Source organism: Drosophila grimshawi, unplaced genomic scaffold (genome assembly GCF_018153295.1).
Source record: "Drosophila grimshawi isolate 15287-2541.00 unplaced genomic scaffold, ASM1815329v1 contig_311, whole genome shotgun sequence".
NCBI classification, from domain to species: domain Eukaryota; kingdom Metazoa; phylum Arthropoda; class Insecta; order Diptera; family Drosophilidae; genus Drosophila; species Drosophila grimshawi.
The window spans coordinates 26,886,821-26,907,996 of NW_025063098.1; the positions used below are offsets into that span (position 1 = coordinate 26,886,821).

At 36.3% G+C, this 21,176-nt stretch overlaps 1 protein-coding gene across 3 annotated transcripts in view; it reads right to left on the reverse strand.

Annotated features, from left to right (window-relative positions):
- LOC6569779 (5-hydroxytryptamine receptor 1) overlaps positions 1-20,367 on the reverse strand; it is a 59,272-nt gene extending 38,905 nt beyond the window's left edge. For 2 of the 3 annotated variants that reach the window (XM_032741621.2, XM_032741620.2), the window contains exons 1-2: positions 20,185-20,367; positions 62-106 (exon numbers count right to left, since the gene is read on the reverse strand). The gene's annotated coding sequence lies outside the window, so the exon portion shown is untranslated. The remainder of the gene's footprint in view (positions 1-61; positions 107-20,184) is intronic. The other variant, XM_001996133.3, reaches the window with a different exon arrangement.
- Positions 20,368-21,176: the final 809 nt, after the last annotated feature.

Here is a 21,176-nt window from a genome sequence, read left to right on the forward strand (position 1 = left end):
CTCAATAGGTGCACACAGCATATAAGTAACAAAAAATTCATAACCAATTTCGTACACTTACCATAAGTTACTGGAGTGGCTTTCAACTTGAGTGGATTTTTACAGACTGCAAAAAATGTAAAGAAATATTAAATTGATTTTCAATATTAAAGTTATACATTTATTAAATACACTTTTTTAAAGACTTTAATCTTTAAGCAGATAGTACAAATTCAACTCAGCTTTAAAATACCACGGGAAATGAAAAGCAGAATTTGGTGAAGTCCCTTGAAGACTGCACTTTTGGTTGTGTAAGAACTATAAAATTTAAATCTATAAAATCTAAACTAGCAGTTAAGGCTTTGTGGCAAGGTCACAGCAAAAATTCTTTTGATTTTATCTGGAGCGGACTTTTTGGGGGCGTGGACCAAGTGGTTACTATGAGAACGACACAAATAAAGTCGCATATGTTGACTGCTGACAGCATTTGATGAACCTAATAAACTCTGAGCGAAGTGCCACTCTCAGCTCTCAGCTCTCTGCTCAACTGCCAGCCAACGCCAATGCCGAAAATGTTAAATAAAATTGAAGCACCAAACAGACATTTGTGGCCCACAGCCGTTGCCATTGCCATTGCCGTTGACGTTGCCAGCAATTCAAAAATATCTTTTATTGAATCTCGGTAACCCAAAAGTCGAAAGCAAGAAACGCGCAACGAGTAACTCGTCACTCGTAATTCAGGACTATAGGGACTAGGGTATTGGGACTTGAGGCTAAGAAGGGTGGAGCACCGCATAAAAAAGATTAGCAGAGGCCTCAGTAATGTGTCAAAGTGTGGGTGTGTATGTATGTAAAGCGTGCTCAGAGTGACAGCTGTCAATGACATTGAGCCACAGTCCATTTGCAGCAAATGACAGCACACATATACATGTATTTGTAAATGGATTTTTCTGCAAATATAAATACACACTCATGCTCTTCAAGAACTTAACTCCCTGGCATGCCTGCACATCAGCAAGTTTTTCTACCACTTGCAGTGTACAATCTGCAATGCAGTTACGTCACACACACACACACACACACACTTACCGCCACTTACTACCCCATAACGTATTTCGGCTGTAGAATTATTTATAGTTTTTTTACGTCATTGCATACGTGATTTTGCATAAGTTGCTCGTGGACGAACTCCCCCTCGCCCCATCTGTTCCAGTCCATCCTCCCAAAAAGTGCAAAATAAATGGGTTTGTGTGGCAAGTGGGGGAAGAGGATGCAGCTAACACTGCAACGTTGATTTTCAATAATTGATGCAACAGCCAAATGCGAGCAGATAAAATCGCTTGAACAAATCTTTTTATATTACGAATACGAATAAAGAATAACAATTCGAGAACCTATTTTTTTACGAACAGCCGTGATAAGCCATAGAGTTAAGATAAATAAATATATGCAAACATTGACGAAAAACTAAATGAATTAAAGAAAAATATTGAAAGTATAGGCTCAAACATTTAATGGAACTTTATGGGAACAAGGTGTTAACTCGATTTTCAATTACACATATACCCTCGAAATGTAATAGGTTAATTAGCTTATTCCTTACACAACGTCGATATAATAAATGATTTTCATAATGTATATATACTAAGCAATAAAATTCAATCTGAATATTATAATCGTTTTACACATTCACTTTTAGAAAATAAGTTTTGTGCCGAATGCTTAAACCAATAATATTTATTTTTAAGTACATTTGTGTAAAAGGTTGTCAATCTCTTTTAAAATAATGCTTACAGAACTTAAGCTTATACCTATATTTTGTATTTTTAAGTACATTTGATAATAATCCTGTTTTCGATGCATGGTGTGCGTTTTACACATTCTCTTTCCGAAAATTAGTTTTGCGCCGAATTTTTATACCTAAATTATTTATTTTTAAGTACATTTGAGTAAAAGGTTGTCAATCTCTTTTAAAATATTCAATGAATTCAGTACATATATGTTTAACAGGCATTGTTTGTGTAATATTTACATGGCATTTGGGTTTATAACTCTGACTTTGTTGGGTTATAGCCCAGTTATTTCTGTTATTTGCTGCGCAAATTGAATAATGTATGGAAGTCCTAATCGCATTGTACGCATTCCAGGAACACACTCAACACTTGGCAACCATTCAGACGCTTACTGCCCAGAGCACACTCTCTCACGCGCCCACAGCCATACACTTTTTATAAACACATAAATTCTTGAGTAAATGTACTGTTAAGCCGTATTTTTTACCACACCCAGAGACAAAGTGTGAATGGAATTGCGGCCTGCGGTTTAAAAGCAGCATAGACCAAAACATGCGAGACTTTGGGAATGAGAATGAGGATAGTAGGTGGATATACCTGTATCTACAACTATTGAAAAAACATTAATGCAAACATTATATTACTTTAAATGGATACAGCGTAAAGGTGGCAGAGGGACAGGTGTAGGAAAAGCAGCAAACAGCAGATATCTGGCAAATTTTGCAAATAAAAGATAATGAATTTACCGGCAGAGCTGGTCAATGCTTTCACTAATAAATAGCAGACAGACACGCAGCACCCCAGCACCGCACAGAATATCGATTACAGGACACGGGACACGGCCAGCAGCAGAATACAAAGATACCAGCAGCTACAGAAGCAGCAGCAGCAGCAGCAGCAGTTCCTGTTCCTGCTCCAAACCAAAATTACCAACAACTTGAGCCATAAAATTTGAAGCGATTGTCGTAAAAAATAAGGCAAACTTGAGGTAGGCATGAGCATCCTACATATAATATCAGCACTCAGCAGGCAGCCCAAATACGACAGACAAGCCCGGCAGGAGAGCGAGGCATCTACTACTGATGCTGCCTCTTAGCTGGGTGCCACTTAGCACCACCGGCACACAGCTGCAACAGCAACGGCAGCAGCAGCCGACACAGCTTCACGTTCTGTGCAAAAATTTCACTTTGGGGGGAAGCAGTTTTTTTTGTTTTTTTTTTTAAGTTTTTCTGTAACTAGTACCAGCACATGTGAACCTCTTAAAACGCCCACCAGATGTGGCAGCTACATGGGGTAACTGCTATTAGACTACACTATGTGGCATTTATATTTCGTGCTCGCGCTGCACAGTTGCCTAATTTGCAAACCTAACTGTCGACCATATAACGGCGCCAAGTTGCTGCTGTCAAATCTGCAGAGGACAAACTGTGCGAAACTCATTTTCAAAACCAGCGAACATTTTCCAGTCACGAATGTTCGACACAGATATTCCCTGTAATTAAGTCCATTTTGTGATAATGAGATTTTTTTAGTATATTCAAATAGAAGGGCTGCTATCAATATTTGAATATATACGAGTTTTTAGTTGGTTTACTAAATTTTTATTATATTTTGCTACAGTTAAGAGCTGAGCTGTAAAACAATAGTTATTTCTAGATAGCCTCAGGATACTAATCAAAAGTACAAACATAAAAGAATTAACAACCTTAGATTTTCCTATGTTTACAATTTCTCTAGCTAATTCACTTACATTTAGGTACAAGAAAAATTTAGCAAAGGAGCTATAAATCTTTTATTATTAATAATGGATGATAATGGTATCTCTAACACAATAAAATGTTTAGTTTCACATTTCATAATTGAAAACCAATTCCCATAGGTAGTTAAATTTGCACATTTTGTGGCTTTGTCTTTGGAGTTTCGACAAGAGTTGTGCATAACACAAAGCAGATGCCAAACAGCTAACTGTTCAAACAACTAACTACATAAACACACCAAGAGACTCACACAGCCAGAGACACACTGCCCCCGCTCGCCCGCAGCTTTGACGCGCATACGCTTAGTGCTTGGTCTTAACCCGAGGATATGAAATCTTGTAGCCGACATTTATGTGTGTCTTACTACAGCTATGGCTATGACTATGGCTGCCAAGTATTAGTGTCCTCGCCAAGGACAAGGACCCAACTGGGTATGCTACCCCCTCCCCCTCCCCCTCATAGACCCGCACACTGAATATACGTGCAAATTCTCTTGGATACAGCTGCTCTGTGCGTGTGTCTGTATGTGTGTGTGTGTTTGTGTGTGCTTCTGTGTTGACATTGATTGCGTGTGCGTGTGTTTGACAGTTCTTTCAACGACTTTAATACTCGTAATAGTGTGATTTTAATTGAATAATATGCAATCGTGATATCCCCAAACTGTCTGCATATCCGACACTTCCCTCGTCCTTCCTTAATTCCTGATCCTTTTATTGTCCCCCTCTGGACAGACATGCATGCACTTGTTCGGCAGCATTAGCTGCACTTTATTCAATTTGTGCACATGACATTCTCGTGTTTGTTTTGATTTCCCATTACTCTTCCCTTTTTAAATGTCCTGGTGACAGGATTTAGTAGCATTATAATTGTCAATGGTCTATTAGGGCGCCTTTGCCGAGAAGTCTAATAAGAAATGCCGCCTGTGGTTACGTCAATCACTTGAGTTGACCAACAGCAGCTGTGTCTCTGGAGATGATAACGTGACAGCACGACATAAAATAAATTGAAATATTGTCGGAAAAGATATAAAAAATAAATATAAAAGTAAAATAATAAAAACATTGGCTTGAAATTTAGAAATGTGGCCAACAGAAGCTTCTTAAATAAAAATAGTTAATAGTTAAATAAATAAATTTATATTCGAGTTTCAGAATTTAAGTAATTCCAGAAATTAAGTGCTCCTGGGAGATTTTCATTTTATATTCATTCATTTTGTTTGTTCTTGTATCTTATTGATTTATTTATATCTTTAAAATATAAAATGTAAAACATAATACAATTGGGGCCTATATATTTCGTGAAATTGTTTTATCCTTTTCATAAAGAGCAAACAAATGCAAAGCTGTTGTTGCTTATATCGTTATTTTTGATGATTTATCTTCGGGAGCAAATCACGCATCCATTTCTATTTCCTGCTGTTGGCTGGCTTTCCAACTCCCCCTCTCTCTCTCTCTCTCTCTCTCTCTCTCTTTCTCGCTCTCTCTCTCTGTGTGAGTTCTGTTTATGATGGTCGTTCCAATTATTATGAATTTGTGCGGTGAAATGTTTTGGGGCCTGCCTGTGTGGGGTCTGTCCACATGTCCGGGCACCAGGCGAGCAGGTCCCATGCATATCTTTTATTGATAGGATCTGGGCAGGCAAACAGCGCAAACAAAGCGGAAGTCACTGAGACATTTATATGAAAGATGAGCAGCAGTTGAATTTGGATTGTGTGCGTGTGTGTGTGATATTTATATGCTCATATTAGTGTATGTTTGTATATGGAAAATCAATAAATTAATGTATTTAATGTGCATGACTTAATGATTGCATGTTAATTCCGCGTGACTTGTGCTAACTTGATTCGACCCCCTGGAAATTTCGCCTTGGTATTTCAATTAAAATGCCAAATATACACATATACATATGAAATATAATATATGTGTATGGTATATAAACAAATTGTATGGAAATGTGCAAATATTTGTATTGTGTCTGGACATTGAGGTAAGGCAGCCACAATAAGTAATTGTATGTTTGTGTTTCTGTTTGTGTTTGTCATATAGCCATAAATTAAATTAGATTTCAATTAATTCGTGGCATATCAAATTAACCACAAATAAACAATGGCATCAAATCAAGAAACATATCGGTGAGTCTCTTGAATTTTAAAGACAACACTTGAGCTTGCCGCAGTTGCTGTTGCAATTTGACAAATAGCTGCTACAAAGGAAATTAATTTCTTGTGCTGATGAAAATTAATTGAAAGCAGAGAAACTATGAAGACAAAAGCCTTGCTACACAGCAACCAAACGGTGCAAGAACCGACTAGAAACTAAAACCATCTCTTCTATCTACCAGCTAGCTGGCTATTCAGGCTGCAACGGCTTCCTCATGTTCATATCTCTGTCGTCGTTGCATGTAGCTGCTGCTTAGAAGAATGTCACAAGAACCATATGCATATAATGTGAAAGCATGCAAAAAGAAATAAGAAAATACAATTTTTAAAGAAAATATATAAAATACAGAGCGCTGTACTAGTCAGCGAGTAACAAGAAATTGAAAACGGAAGGAAACACAAAGCAAACAAGCGCATGACATGCAAAACAGAGGCAAACAACACAGACGCGCTATATAAACCCAAGACTGTATTCGAGTCTCAGACTTAGTCGCACAGTAAGAGACATGTTGAGCAGACCCAGCCAGAGCCACACAGCCCAACAAACTGAAAATTCGCTGATAAGCGAGGCGTGCACACCGGATGCGAAAAACCCAACCCAAGCCAGAAAGAAAATGTGGCACACCAACAAGCGATACCTAAATGAAAAAGCAGCTTGGAGTTGTTATTCAACAGAATATTCGACTTCTGTATAGATAGCAAATATGTTAAAGACGTAAGACTATTCAGTATTATCACCTATGCTTGCGAAAGACTGACTGTAAATCTTAGCTATCATATGCGCCATATATTGTTACCAAGTCTTGCAAATAAATAATAAAATGTTTATACTATATAATTTAGTTATTTATTTTTATTATATTCAAGTTTTAGGAATACAGCAATGTGATATGACGCTTAAGCACTACGAGCTTTTAGATTTATTACCCACTTTATGTTGGAAAGTCAAGAAAAGTTTGGATTTCAACAAAGTATATTGTTTATTTAACTGTGAGTAAACATGAATTTCAGCCTCAAATAGTTGCTCAAATAGTTGCAGCAAAGTTTTTCAGTTCGTTTGCTTAATTTCAAACTACTGCACTTTTCAAATTAAATAGTAATTAGATTTTTAATACAGCCAAGAGCATCAAATTGAATCCAACAGCAAAAGTGCGAACAATTTGAAATAGAATGCAAGTGGGAGAGACAGCATCAGCTGTTAGTGCCTAGACCAGGTGGATGTGCCATGGTCTGAAGCCATTAGCACGTTTCTATTGATGCGAACTGCTCATAACAAGCACGACCAGTCAGCCGGGCAGCCAGCTAGGCGCGGTGTGACTAGGTCACAACGTCTCTGCAGCTTGGGACAACGACTTAAAATCAATAAAGCCCATTAAAATGCATGCCAGCAAAAGCACAATAAAACCAACAAGTAAGAATAAAGAAAAGAATTGTGGTACTAAAAGCGGTGGTAAACGGTGGTTGCACCGAAGGCTGCGTTGGTGCCAACTAATGTTAAGTTCAAGCGGCAAGGTTGCCGAGGACACACTACTAAAGAGCACCTTTCGTTGCGTGCAGTGCTTGATTATGTTTAGGCGCTGCAGTGACCTCCCCTCTCTTGGCAACCATAAATAGACTTCAAGGCAGAATTGGAACTAACAGTAAATCGTTGTTTGGTTTTCTAATCGATGGTAAAACGCAGCGCGTGCCACTTTAACAAGGTCGAGGACAAATGGCGCCGAAAAAATGGCGAATTTATGGCATGCCACAAGCCGACAATAGCAGCGGTTCTATGCGTTAGACGGTGGGTGGGTGGTCGTGCTGCACAACAAACTCACACACACAACACACACATAAAAACACTCTCACTCAAATGCAAATCTGAAACAAAATTCGCTATGAAATTTATGTGACAGGTGTTGGCATGGCCAAAAACATTTGCACTCACGCCTGTATGTGTATGTGTGTGTGTGTGGGTGGGTGGGTGTGTCGTTGGTGGGTGTGGTATGTGAGGGTGAGCAGAAGAGCATCTCCAGCTGCGACTCATCGCTGGAAGTGTCATGCAACGTTCACAGTTTTTCTCACAGCATTGCAAAATCCAATTAAGACACTTTTAAATTAGAAAGCTGTCGCAAAACGAGGCCAAGAAAATCGTTTCTAATTTTTTTTTTTTTTTTAAGAATATCTTGAGAAATGTATCTGAATATTTTGAAAGTAAAAGAAGAAAGTATAGGTGTGTATCTTTAAATTTCTCAATTCAACTCACCAACGAACTTCACCATCATCATAATATATACTTAGACATTCCTTTTACTACCTATTTTATATACGAAATCTAACAAAAATATAGAGCTATATTTAAATTTCTCAATACAACTAACAAACATCTAACAAATTTCCGAATTTTGGACATTATTCATCATAGGAAAATTAACTAACGAACGATCACATGTTAAGGTTTGAAACGTATAATCCTGCGAATATGAACTATGGATTTGAAATGTTACTGGCTTTTAGCAAATCAAATTAATTTTTAATTAGTTGAAACTATGGCTTGTTACATTTGCTGGTGACATACACTTAATTAAAATTAAATATAATTAAATATTCGTTGAATAGCATTGCGTGCCAGTTATATTTCAGCAATGACCATTCGTTGCGCACATCAATCATGCATGAGAGTAGAAACATTTCATTTGCATATGTTACTGAATATTTACACAAATATGATGACATATTATCGCCTGAATAACTGGTTAGCAAACAAAAGTTCCAGTTAGTTGAAAATTCGTTTATCTTTAATGTTGATAGTTCATGTGTAAAAATAATGGAAATATTTTTATGGCTCTTGTGCCTTAATTAATTGGGAAATAAAATACATACACATTTGGTCTTCTAATCAATTTAATAAAATCTATTGCGATAAAAGGCAGTTAGAGCAATTAAAATTTGGCTAACAAAGAAAGCGCACAAGCCACTTAATCACTGTTGTTTGTTCATATATGGGTAGATATAAATAAATCACAGGCCTTGTACAAGTATCTTTTCAATAGCACAGAAACACATGTGCAATTTATAATAGAATTGGGTTAAACTGAATTTATGAATTGGCTCAAGTCTGTGATTTTCATAAGTGAATGAGAACAATAAGCAAAATCAAGCAGCACTGACCACCAATCAATTTTTATCAAACGAACCACAAATACCACAAATTTGGAATGGAAATATTCAAAAATAAATTATTCGAGTTTGCTGGACAAGATTATACTCTTTATCCACAAATCAGAAACAAGCGAACAACATTATTTAATCTTTTTTTGCATTCAAATTTGTAGGATAAAGATAGAATAAGTAAACGAACTTAACACAAAATATGTATTTTTGTAATTTATGTCGAACAGATTTATAATAATAAAATAATGTAAATTTACCACCTATATGATATCCAGCTCCATTGTAAATGGTAATCAGAATTGGTTTTTTCTTTCTATAAGAAAGTTTCCACAGCTTTATTACACCCTTATATTGATAACTTTTTGCTAAAGGGTATAATAAATGTATGGGCTAACTAATACTAATTATTGAACAACCAGCAGAAGTAAATTTTGGTAAATACGAATATATAAATGTTCCAATTATCATAATCAATTATCAATGATATCACATTAAATTGTATTAATAGGAATCCCTAATTATTAAGCAATTCTCGATTGTTGGGTGCAAATAATATGTAAAGATTTGACTAAAATACATGAAATTCAGACAATTTAATTGATTGATCTATAACTGTTCTATCTATCTATAAGTAAAATAGACCAAGGACGGCCTTGAGCAAGCGAATACTTATGAACAACCAACACCTTTTTATCAGCAACGTCGAGCGATAGTCAAAAATATCTAAAAAAAAAAAAAAATAAAGAAATACAAAAAATATGAGATTACAGGTCACGTTGAAATTAGCTGCGTCTAGGTCAGTAAAAAAGAATCATGTATTTATATATGATGCATGTTTTCCGGATACTGGAAACCATACACTCAATTTATTTAGTAATAAAAATATTTGAATTAGATATATAAATATTTATGCCATTTACTATTTTTATCATTTCGTTTACCGTGTCAATGACTTTTATGAATTGCGGTCGCTTGGCAGGCATTTCAAATTACGTATACGCACTGCTGCCCGCAGGCAATAAATGCGTAATTAAAGCGTCAAATAAATAATTGGGCAAACATTCGAAATATATGAAATGGTATTCTAAATGGACTTCAGCACCCACGGGATATATATACATATACATTCCCGATCAGCGTAGAATAACACATCCATTTGCAGTTAAGCCGCATAAATAAACAATACATACTTATAAAATATGTGTTTTCTTTCCTCACTAAAGGCCAAACAAATCACATGGCTATTAATTTTTATTAACTAAATCTCACTTGTGCACTTAAAGAGTCTGACGAACAAAAAACCGAAGAAAAAAACTGAAATAAAGAAACAACAGAAATAAAACGAGAGAAAAGAAATCGTTTACTTTTGATATGAAGCAAACGGCCAGTGTAAGGAAAGCAAAAGTGAAATCAGCTTATCAGTAACGTAATTAAGCAGTGATAAAAGTCGCAGACACACCCCTCAACCCCTAGCCAACGTTCCGCACCACCCACCCAACACACTGTTGACCGCCAAATGGCGCCGAGGCAACTGATAAGCCCAAGCCTATTTTACTTATTTATATATGTATGTGTGTAGTATGATATGACCGTAGGTAATTTCAATTTAGATTTGAATTTAATTTATTTACACTGCCAAATAAATGAGACGGCCAAATGTTTATTTAAGGCGGCGACTCAATGAATAACTTTTAAATGATTCAGTCATTCAGAGGGTGACCAAGCAAACAGCTGTTGAATTCAACACTATTTTAAACGGTACAAAAGCGATAAGTTCACAGATAAAATAATATAATGGTAGATTGGTAGGTACTTTAAAAGAAAGTTAAGCAATTAATGGACAAACAGAAGGAAATATATAGGTTAAAGATAGCTTGCGTATTACAAAACTACCATAAAAACAAAATCGTAAAATAAAATAATTTATGTGTTCTTAGACGAAGATTATGTTTTATTTCATGAGGAAAAACTATTTCCTCAATATGGCAAAATATTTTTAATTCGAGTATTAGACGTATAATAAATGAACAGAGCACCGAGAAGTTAATACCAGAAATTAAATAATGGGAAGTCAACCTTGAATGAAGTTTTTTGTCTTCTAACTAATTGTTTACATTTAATTTTGAATTCATTACCATTATTTGAAATTAGACTTATAATTGGCAAGAAATGCTCTGAGAATAACGGAAACAAGAGAATGTCCATGTTTTATCCAAGAAAACAAGAAAATTGTTACAAGAAGAGTTTTTCCCTTGTCTTGCCTGCCGACTATCTTGAACTTCCAACCTTCTGCAGGTGTCCTGTAGTTTCGAACTCCTTAGGGACATTGACTGTCAAATGCATTCAGAAATGTATTTTCATAAGTTGGTATATATATAAATCCATTTACGGCCAACTGCGCCAAAGGGAATACAAAAGGGATAGGGAAGGAATAGGAATATAACTCAGAACGAAAAGAAAAGAAAAAGTGGAAGGACAAGAGAAAAGTTTAATAAAACAGCTAACTAGTTGACAAAAGCTGTAGAGATTATAAAAATATCAATTTAAAAGCTCAACTTTTCTCAGTTAAGGAGCTAAGTAGCTGAAACTGAAGCCGAAACCTTTTAGCTGTGTAAATTGAGGTGCAACAAATCGATTAAACGCCAATCGCAGGCAAACAATGGTCGGCTCGTTAATATTGAAGACATTGAGATGTTCAATTCATTGGCCAAGAATGGGACTTGATCAATTTGCATGTTGCAGCCAGCATTTGAATGGCTGCCCCTAATTAAATGTGCTGCACTGTGGATTACCTATAATCACACATAAAGCTTGTTAAATAGAATACCTCTCTCTCTCTCTCTCCCTCTATCTCAGTCCCCAAGGCGAACTTATACTCGAAGCAATTCCCTGTTGAAAATATCACACATACCGTCTAATGGAATTTCAACGTGCCCCAGAAATGCTGTTGCTGCTGCTGTTGCAAACACACATTCATGTGTGAAATGCCAAATTCCAGTTGATATTCAATTTGCATTTGCGAACAGCAGCAAGAAAAATTGTTATGTAGAATAGTTTTCATTCAACAATTGTTTGCCCCAAATGAATTGTTAAGAGCTCCAATCCCCGTTGGGGTCATTGTGTATGCACAGGTGGTCAGCGATATAGCAATAACAATAATTACTAATCATTATAATAACGGTAGTGCTTTTAATTACTAACTGTGTTTGAATACTGCCTTGCTTACATACATTCATATATATATATATCAATAAATACAATTAATGAATGTTTGCAAAGCTGCAACTGAGAAAGATATAGGAAATAAATGAAATGTATACAACTGGGAATCGATGCAACGATTAGAGCTATAGATTGAAAAACAATTGTTGACAATTGACAATTATTTTGCACATTATGCGACTGCTCAAATTTTTAATACTAAGTGAATTTCAAATTGAGTTCCATATCTCCCTATCACTCATTCGAGCCACACTTTGATTGGGTTTGCTGGGCTTAAGAAAATATTTATGAAAAGCCTTTGACAGGTAGTCGTGCAACCAATTTAATTACGAGCTTAAACTTATTACATTTCAATTAGCGCACGATGTTGGCAACTTTAGCAGTAGAGCAGCAATTATACAATCAGTTGAAAGATGTCTACAATTAGTAGGCACTAACGCCTCCCCTCCCCAGGCCACATATGCAATTAGCGAGGAAATTGAAGTAGCGCCACTCGCGGCTGTCTGGCTAGACATTCGCTTTGATTAATGGCAAACAGGAGCCGAACAACATATACCACCCCTGCCCCCTCCCCCTCCACACATAATCACACACATACACACTCAATCACAAACACCTGAGAGCATGCACAATATATGGCCACTCAAGCAAGCAGGCGTACATTAAATGCCAGGCATATACCTACACACATACACACACACATATATATATATATATATATAATGCACCCTTGAGACTTTGGCCAAGTCATTCTATTTTAGGCAGCTGCGGCCTGGCTAACAGGAGTTGGTCGTGGTGTACGGGTATATGGACAGATAAGTGCAGCCAGTCACTTAATTCGAACATGTTTCGGTTGGGTTTTGGTTTCTGTGCTAATGCCTAATCAAAACATAAACAACAGCAGCGTACCAACAACAACATTAGCTTGTATTCTACCAATTTAATTAATGAAAAGCCAAAGCACTTGACCAATCCGCATTACAAACGATACCTATTAACATTCCAGCTACCGGTATTTCGAATAGCATATCCATGCGTAGATTAAACACCCACCTAATGTGTCTATTGTCTGAGAATAAGTACGCTTCAATAGACGCACTCAAATAGAATCTCTATTGACACTGCCAAGATTTACGACATGTTTATTTACTGAGTATATTGTTACAGTGTATTTGATGCTCTAATGAACTGCTTTGAAAAACCTTATATTATCTAAAGCGGGCTTATGTCATTTCTGTTATTATTCAACCTGCAACTCAAAAAACTAAACCAAAACATATCTTAGAAATTGTAATAAATTTGTTATATTATAAAGTTCACGTTCTAAATGGGACTGCTGTAACACAGACAGATTACAATCAACATAATTAATACTATATGTCTACGGAACACGCCACAAAATGCACAATTTTGATAAGCTGATTACAAAGTTTGTCTAGACATGGCAAGCTTATTAATTACACCTAAGTATTCAGATTATAAGTGCTAAGACCGTTGAAATCGAAAACAATCAAAACAGTCTCAATTTGTATTTAATGCGCTTAATTACTGGTTAAATTAAGCATATTTGATTGCGATTTCTTGGTCAACGCTGGCCGTAAATTCAGTAAAGTTTTAACCGACATTCTTGACCAAGAGCTGCTTACATAGCCAACCGGCGAAAAGTAGTTACCATTTCAAAAGGACAATCTTTTAAAGCCGATTTTGCAATTGGGCTTCAAGTAAACTTTATGTCAAACACTTAACTCTTTGGCGAGAGACTGTTGGCTGGGCGGCGGAGGAGGCGGTAGAGGCAATCGCTTGGGGATTGCTGTCAACGACAGCAGGAAATGATAAACTTTGTCAGCTGCCAACATACTGAGAGTGATGATGAGCAGCAACAGCAGTCGTCAGTCGATGTCACGGCAGCCGCAGAGTATAAACGCTTAAATTCGCAATTATGGCATTTTAATACACTGATGAGGCGTAATTGGCAATTCTGAAGCTGCTGCCCGAGTAGCCAGAGTTTCCACTAGTGTATTCAAAATTGTGGTAAGCCATCAATAATGTGCGTGTGTGTGTTGTGTGCGTGTGTTGTGTTGTGTCTCTGTGTGATAGAGTAAGTGACACATTCCCGCCAATGCGTGCATTTTGCGTATACTTAATGCGACAGCAGCAGCACTCACAGGCTGCGTATACGCAATGTGAGCTGACGGAGCAAGGCTCGGGTTTTAAGATTGATAGCAGGATCAAATGGTATATCGCAGCGTGTTAAGTGGAATGCTTACGTGTTGTTGCACTGAGAAAAAAACGCTGTGAAAAATGTTAGCAAATAATTGACTAATATGGACACCGATTTTTGAATCAGGTATAAATCACTCATTTCAAACATTCTTTAACTCATAGAAGAAAATTAAAATTCCTTAATCATTAACTTTCTTGAAGCTATTTTAGTTTTATTTAAAAGTAACACTGCTAGTAATCAGGCTCAATTAATGGTACTTAATTTATTCTAAAACATTATCCAATTTATATTTCATACTTGTGTACTAAAAAATATGTTGTGTTTTTAGCCTCGGACTTATGACCTTTAACTGAATCAAGATTTAGAGGATTTTCTATTTTTCTGAGTGTGCACACACATATGTGTGCTATGTGTGTGTGTGTGTGTGTATGTTTTGTTTTAATTACGCCCATTTGGGCCTTCTGCGTACAGGCCAGAAAGTTAGCCAAGGAGCCGCCGTCTCAGATAGGCGTGCGAAATGAAGCTTAATGGTAGGCATTAATTATGCACAAAATTAAGATATATTGTGCAGGCCGCAGTTTATTTTGCCTGTGGCCAAAGTGCCTCAGTGTGTAGTACTGCAATTTGAATTAATCAATTAAAAATGTTGCACGTAAAATAATAAAGAAGTTGATAGTGAACGCTTAATTGGTTTTTCATAAAAAAAATAAAGAGCGAATTTTTTCCACCTCTCATTGTGTCAATATTAAATTATAAATAAAATGAAGCAATTATAATTCAGTTACCAGTTTCCTGATGTTATGACTGCAAATTCATTCTTAAACTGGCCTTCGTTCCGGTGTTGGCAGTTAAATCCAGCCACGCCCCTTTGGCTGTTCACAACTGCAGCTTAACTCAATCTGGTAAAATGTATTTTATTGACATTATTTCGCCCTGCCTTTTGGCAACACTTACATATATACATATTTAAATATATATAAATATAAATATTGAGTGTGTATTTTATGAAAATTACACAAGGCAAATTAAAATTTCATTATTTGACATTTTAAAAGCAATTAAGGTGAAGATTAATTTTGCTTACCATATTCAAGTTAATTGATCAATTGCATTTTTAATATTATTACACTATATATTATTATACTACATTTCTATAATATTTATTTTACAATCTTCTTCAATATCTCAATCAAATGATTCTATTCTTTAGTTTTAAAGCAGTCCTCAAGCTAAGTTAATATATCCTGCCTACTTAGAATTTTCTGCCTTATAATTAAGTTCTAATTAAGTTTGATTCGAAATTTGTAGCCGACTGTCCCAGATACAAAATAATTTTAAAGAGAAAGTACATATTCATTTGAAAAGCAATTAAACCTCAGTATTTGAACTATGGCAACAAATTTATTATATTCTTGCAGAGGATATTATTATTGTGTTGAAGACTGTAAGTCGCATATTTACATGATGAGTTTTGTAAATATCTGATCCAAAGTTGAAGAGCCAATGGACGCCTGCAAGGTACATTTTGTAAAGGTCACCGTGACTAAGACAGCTGAAAGTTTAATTATACTCGTCATACATAAATTATTTCCATAATATGATTTGAATAATGCAAATGTTGCATACCGAACATTCATTAAACTTTTCGCTACTGATTAAAGTCATCACCAATTATACCAAGTCAATTGTTCTGAGAAAATTTAATTGATTTGACGTCATCTTTAATTGATATGTGAGTTAATGAGAAATACACTAATCCTATTCACGATTCATTTCCGACAGTACGCAATACAATGTGTTTTAATTAATAACATTTGCCGTTTACGATTCTACACAATTAGCTAAATACACAAAACATTTGACTCTATCCCAATTTCAATAATCAAATTTTATTTACATTTACGACCGAGAGACTTACTTGGCAAAATGCTCATGTATCGAAAATAGTTTATTAGTTGCTGAGATTTGCTTCAAATTGCAAAACATTGGCAACATTACAAAACAGTCAATTATGTTGAAGAGGCTAAATGGCAAATATGTAGCCAAGGACTTTTCCTGGAGTTTAAAGTGGGGTTATGACTGCAGACAATCATTTTATTGAGGTCTCAGGATCTTCTGTGTGCGATTTCTCATTAGCAGTGACTAACTAATTAACATAAGTAATTTGCTGGAGCAACAGCTCTCCTGTTCTCTGCTTCATATATATATATATATGTTTAGGGCCATAGGAAAACTGCGCCCAAGGCGCACATTTAACGGAGGCGTGACGCGGACACGTCGGATACGGGCGGACACAGATGCCGCAAGTTTAAAGACTTGAAACTTGAGGAAGCAGCAACCACAAATACCTGGCAGGCAGCTAATCACAGTCGAGTGGGTGGTTGAGTGGGTGTATTTCAGGTGGTTGGGCGGTGCGCTCATTTATCTTTGCGCGCGAATAAACACACAAAAAGCAAGCTGCAAACGACAAAGCAGACAACAAAAAGATGGCAAGATGGAAAGAAAGCACAAACAAAGAAAAGGCGCATGGCTTACATGATGGATTTCCAATGGCATTAGATGACTTGGCCAACAAATGATATTTTGTAAATAATATAAGGAAACGAGGCGAGGCGACGGGAGGCGAGGGGATGCGACGCTGGCAGTGATAGCGACCTGGGCGGAAATTAAATTTAGTCACGTTAATTGCCCCCGATTAGAGCATTTCGGTCATTATGATAAGCGCAAGCAGCTAGCCAGCTAACGTCTCTGAACATTGACAATGGCAGTGAGTGGGCGAGCGACTAAGCGAATGCGTGTGAGTACACTCAAACACATACGACTGCACTCAGTTCTCTGACCTTTCAGATATACATATGTGTGTCCGTATGCATGAATTGGTAGGAGTAGCATTTTCAAGTGTAGAATTTTGTAACGATTTTCGATATCTTTTTTTGGTGCGGCGGCTTTTCGGTGATTAATTATTAATTAATTAAGAGCTTTTTGGGGAGCTTAGTTTGCCTTCGTTCATTTGGCAAAACGTTAAGCTAAGGCTAACCGACTCGCTGCTCGGTATATTTGCCCCAAAAAAAAAAAAAAAACAGAAAAAAATAGGCCAACTAATTGGCCAAACACCGAGACAGGCCCACATTCCCCACACTTCAATTTCCATTTCTGTCACACTTCATGCCATGCTTTTGTTTTGTATGTACTTTGTTGCTGGAGGGTGTCAAAAGAATACCGAATGAATGAATGAGATTTCTAGACACGCCTTGCAAATTGCGAAAATCTACGTAAGCTACAGTCTTAAAGATATTGTCATTAGTGGGTTCAAAGTTCAATCTAGATATATTTTCCCCGGCCATTTAATGGAAAAACACAATAGATTCTTCACTTTGAAGTTGCAGATTTATAGTTCTAAATCAATATTTGATTAACCGTAGTATAAGGCATTCTTATCAAAATTCAAAGTATTTAAACCTCTTTTCAATGCTAAGGATTATAGTATTTTAGTTGCAACAAATTTTGGTTTTGTCAGAGTTCTTCTTTCTGACTGTTCTGTACACCGAACCAACTAGCCAAGTGTAGTAATAGAGGGGCAGGTAATGGTTTGAGGCAGTTAGGGTGAAGCCAAAACAATTCGATACAATGGATTTTGTGTATTTGTCGGTGTCTATCAACTGTGTTACGTATACGCATTGTTGTCCTTTTACCTTTAGACTGTCGTGAACGCATTCAATTTACAATTGCCACGCGACAGCCTACACCTCTTCATATCCGTTTTGTTAAAAGACTTGATTTACCAATGTAAGATAATATCGCAGCGCAATTGCAGTTGAATACCATTCGAACAATGGAATTTTCCAAAAGCCAAATTCATTTTGTTTGTTCAGGAAATATTCAGCGAAAATTGTTGTATGAGCCCGCAGATTTGTATATGAGCAACTAATGAAAATTCCACTTTTCTTCTCTCAACGTTGCTCTATCTAAAAACACAATTTCCATAAATTGTGTAAATGCGAATATTTAAACATATTTTCCTCAAGTGGAATTTCATTAAATACATATGTCCTGGAGCCGCAAAACATGCTCTAAGTTATCTCATGGTTTTTGGCTTGCAAATAGCATTTGTCTTGCTCACAGCTGCAGGCCATTTGCTCGACATCAAAAACTCAATAAAAGCAATCTTTATGTTATTAAATATGTAAAGAAAAGAATAGCAATACAACCTGCGCCGAAAAATGGTCGCTTAAGTGCTTTTCAAGGAGTATTACCACCACTTGAACACACATGTCGTGCCACAGAAGACGAAGAAGATCCTTCCGCCGCACCCAAAAAAAATAAAGAGAGAAAGAGTTTCATATATGCAGTTGTCAGGCACTCCTGGCTATAATTATCTGCACATGAGCTGCAATTAGTGTAAGTGCCGCACATGAATTGTTTTCCATCTCTTGGCAACGTTCTCTTCACTTTTCATGTTCAAGGCCGCCTCTTGTCGCTCTTAGTTGGTATTGTTGTTGTCAGTTGAACACGACAATATATGCGTAGTCTATCGCTCTGTCAGTTTCTCAGACATTTTGTCGGTTTGTCTGACTGTCTAGCTGTCTGTCTGAGTGTGAGCGAGCTGCAGTTGCCGCCATGTTGTCTTTTATTTGTAGCGCTTTTTTTTGTTGTTTTGCAATTAAAATTTACACATGCGTGTGTGTGGGTGTGTGTGTGGGTGTGTGTATAAAGTGGGCTAATTTAAATATACATTCACAGCGGCTGCACACTTTAGAGAACAAGCGAACCATTGCAGAATATTTGGCAATTGCCTGGAACTTAACGCATGAGTCAAAAAAACTAATTAATATCTTTTAAAATTTTACCGGAAATCTTTATACAAAGCAGTTTCAGGCTACGAGAGACTGACACATGACTCTATGAACGCGTTGCAAAGAAATACTGGTGCCTCAAGGGGCACTATAAAGACTACCGCCTGCGTAATATTATTTTGACAGTGCTCGACAAGAGCCTGAGGATTGTGGCGGAGGCGGAGGCGGAGGTGGGCGTAACAAAAATGTATTTTGATTACTTCTGTGTGTAGCACAAATTATAGAATAGAGGAAAACAATTTTAAAGCTTTTCTATACATTGTTTTGACATAACAAACATATTGCTATAAAAATAGAATCAAATGTGGTGAGCAGGACTCCTTTTGAACAGGATAAATCACAAAGTGTGCTTTTTATTTTGTATACTTTTTTTGTTGACATTTCTCACTTTGTAATTTGAAATTTATTGTTTATTTTTACTTTCTGTTTTCACATAAAATATTTTCATAATACTTTTTTAGAAATCCTCAAATATTTCAATTGCTGCTGAATACTAAACAATTTGAATTTTATATGTAGATTTTCTGATGCAAATAAGCACAGATGTTGTGAATATATATTATATATTTGTTTCGATGCAGTTGAACATTGCACAACAAATTCATTTATCTACACTTCAGTTCAAGAAAATATTCCAGCAAAATCGACGTAATCATTCAAGTTCAAGTTCCGGATTTGACTTTAACTGCATTCAGGCAGTTCAACAGTAATAAACAACAATATAAGTACAACAGATGTACTGCGTCATTGTCGAACAGTACTGAGTACTACAAGTGCCTTTCATATTCTATAATTAATGTTATTTTCCTAGGCGATAAGCTGAAGGGGGTGCTGACATTTTCCCAAGTATTCTCACTACAGTTTACTGTTAGAGATCTTCTTTTGTCAAACCATTTGCTTATGTGCTTAAGGCAGCGATAACGAGTGTAGGCAGTTCCTAAAATAAATTAAAAAATAATAAAATAAAAAATAAGTGTCAACGCTTAAGTGCTAAATAACCAAATCTTTATCTAACAACAAGCATTGAGGAGGGAAAACAACTTACATTAGGTCAAGTTGCTGCTTGGATAAACCTTGTGGCACCGTCTCGCTCTATCCCGCTCGCACTCTCTCTATCTCCGAGTCGTTTGCATAAATTGCGTAAAATGATTTTTTAAACGCTTTTCGAAAACTTGCTGAACAGGTGCCAAATGTCGCCCTGCGCTTAACGCACAAATAATAAACGATTTATTTTTAAAAAGAAAAAGAAAAAATATAATAAAACCAAAATCTCAAACTATATATGTAAATTGTATTGATGTTCACGAACTTTTTAACTTTATTATTATACCATTTTATTTAAAATTTATGTAATATTTGTTTTAGCTTTCTTACTTTAATGTTTTCAATTAAAAGTCGATGAATGCCACGAAAAATATTTTCACTGTCTGTTTTTTGTTCAATTGCTTGAGAGCACTTTTCCATTAAACATTTTTGCATATTTTTAATACTTTGGTTTCTTTTTTGTTTGGAAATTGTTACGCGCACCAACAACAACAATTGCAGTATCTAAATATTATTTTTAATCGGCACACACACAGGAAAAATAGTTTTGGTTTCAATAATTTCCGTTATTTCGTGCCGAATACTCCTGTTTTGATTTCTTTTTTTCTTCTTCACTTGTATTTATTTAACACGGCAATTTGAATTTCTCACGCACTTAGTTGCCGTTCTGCTGTTGTTGTTGTTGTTTTTGTTATTTTGTTTAGTATTTTTTTTTTCCTTTTTGTGGTTTGTTTGCTTTTTTGCTGACCGTTACGCGCAGCCCCAAAAAAAGTGATTTCAAAACACAACGCGCATGGAAATTGCGGACGCGTCGCAGTCGCTGTTTAACGTCCGCCTATTCACTTGTCGCTGCCTGATGCGCGCACGTTGAAAGTTTAACTGTAAATTCGGAACACACTGGCAACGACAGAGCGAACAGCGAGCACCGAGCAGCAGATAGCAGGCGACAACGGCGACGTCGGTAGCCAACAGCAGGCGAGCAGCGCCAGCACC